This window comes from Anoplophora glabripennis, unplaced genomic scaffold, assembly GCF_000390285.2.
Source record: "Anoplophora glabripennis isolate ALB-LARVAE unplaced genomic scaffold, Agla_2.0 scaffold1252, whole genome shotgun sequence".
In the NCBI taxonomy this organism is placed as follows: domain Eukaryota; kingdom Metazoa; phylum Arthropoda; class Insecta; order Coleoptera; family Cerambycidae; genus Anoplophora; species Anoplophora glabripennis.
This window is the reverse complement of record NW_019417355.1, coordinates 58,072-60,707: the sequence shown is the minus strand read 5'-3', so window position 1 is coordinate 60,707 and position 2,636 is coordinate 58,072.

The following is a 2,636-nucleotide window of genomic DNA, read 5'->3' as shown; positions in this document are numbered from 1 at the left end:
TGCAAGCTCTCTATGCAGAACATGAACATATTCCACGATGTTTCTAATCCCGAGCCCGAAGTCGCTGTCAGAGGAGCGTTTGAGCAAACCTCAAAATCCAGGACAACACCCTAAGTCCGATATCCAGTATCACAAATCAAAGCAAAAGCATTAATATGCACAATGTTTCCATTCTCGAGGACGATATCACTACCAGAGCGAAGAGAGAAAAAATCGACAAGGTTTCGAATCAAGCCGCCATCCGGCCGCCTCGAGTCAAGATGAAAGAGTATCCACGGAAACAAACAAAACCGACTATGTTTCAGATTTCCCGCATCGCAGAGCCGCAGTTGAGCCGAGCCGAGCCGAATTGCAGAAATCGCCGATGTTTCCAATCCACCGGCGAGACGCCGCAAATCGTCGAAAAAGCGCCCCCTGGTGTTGGAGACGAGATGGGCCACATCGAGGACGACCGATGGGAAGCCGACAACGAGCCAGCAGCCACCTTCCAGAGAGTCACGAAATCTACCAACTTTCCAATGGTCCCCGGCCTTGCAGGGGAGCACCGGTCAAGAAGAGGAAGAAGAATCGCATAAAAAACCGGGAATCAGCCGCGGATCAAGGCCGCGAATCCCCTATCGCGATGGATCGTCAGCTGCGGACAATTGCAGTTATATAACCGGATCGACGTATCCGGCCAGTCTCTGTTGTGGGACGCTCCAAATTTCAGTTGCGACATTAAAGCCATTATAACCATTGTTAGAGTCAGATTTATGTTTAATAAATATATATATATAACCTAACCTACCTCTTATCTATAAAAGAAAGATAAAACGTCGCCCGGGCATTTATTTCTGACCCGCGGCAGACTCAAATCACGGGCCATTAGCCAGCCATATCATAAGTGTTAGATATAAGCTCTAGTGAAGTGCATCAAACCGCCCCTATAGTTATTAGAACTATATGAGCGTAGTGTTTTACCTCTAGATATATATAATTATAAGAATTACAATTACAAACTACCTAATTAACGGCTCTAATAGTCGCCTGAGCTCAAATATCAGAGATGGTGGGACATATTGGTGCCTAAAGTCACTTTTCACCTATCTTTCCAATACCGATCCTATATCTCATATTCTAATCCAAATTCCCTTTGCTAGAGTCAAACCTCTCATACATCCTATCTAAGTGAAAGACAAGTTGTTACAAAATTAGATCGCGTCCTCTCCCCTAGCCATGCCTAAACGCAATCCTACCAGGTTAGCTACATCTCTAGCAGAGTCCAGCGCGATAGCGCGAGAAGCATATATGTCCAGAAACCCTGAGATCCGCAACCAAATGGTAAGTGAAGCAACGGGAGATGAGGTACGACGACATGGCGCCCAACGTGGGGCCTTTCGAGCTGAACACGAGCCGATAGAGGCACAAATCCGTCGTAGAACGATGTCATTAGCCGATTTACACAATCCGCCGACACAACAGGCGTTTCACCACAGTTTCGAATTGAGCAACGACGGTGCGTTCTACGAAGACGACAGTTCACGCCGAGCCCCGAACAATAGCTCACGATTCGAAGAGACGAATCACGAATCCACACAAAACAACTTGTTTAACCCTCACGATGGTACTCGCTCCGAGCGAGATTTGAACTCCGGGTCCTCGCGGCCCACCACATCCACACTCAACGCAGAAGAGTTGCTCTGTCGAATGGCCGAGACCATGACAGCCGCATTCAAACGATTCGCCGACGGGGAACAAAACCGCAGGCGTTGGAGAGGCACACCTCTTAGTTTACCATATAAATTTGCAGGTCAGGATCACGAAGATCCCGAGTGGTTCTTAGAAAGACTAGGCGAGTATTTCACAGACACAGAAACGTACGACGATTCGGAACGAATCGAAGTATTTAGGGAGCAACTACAAGGCGAAGCCAGACGATGGTTCGACAACAGTATATATCTAGTGTACAGATACAGGGAGCTCGAGACACTATTCTTAGAGAGATACAATTCTCCCGAGCAAATCGCTCACTTACTAGCCAAGCTGTACGGCGAGAAGCAACCCGCTACAGAATCTGCCCCTATATTCTTAACAAGAAAACGCCGCATGTGCGACCGATTGATTCCTGACACACCGTTCAGCATCACGTCCACAATCTTACTCGACCAGTTAGAGCCAAATCTAAGATCCATCCTAAGAAAAGCCCACTTCCAAAACTACGAGAACCTAATCAGAACTGTGTCGAAAACCGAGAGTGATTTGAGAGAAGCAAGACTGTAGCGTAGGGAGTGGCATCAACCTAAAGCATATAACCAACCTCGCTCAGGTAGACGTGCCTATCCGCGACATTCTTCAACACACCAACGACCACATCCAAGCCCTCCCAACCCTCAGTCCAGAGAAACCGCAAACTCGCCACGCGAGAATCCTCACAGAACGGCACCGTCAACCTCTAATGAGGCCCGTCGGCCGAATACGCCATGCAAATATTGCCAAGAATGGCACTTCCACGCCGAATGCCCCCGAAATCCCTATCGACAGGGAAACGGGCAACGAGCCGCAGGGAACACTCCCAGGGATCCACCCGCGGTTCGACCACAATACGGGTCCCGAAACCCGCAGCAGTAAACCGAGTTAGCCAAGCCTACATTCCGGCG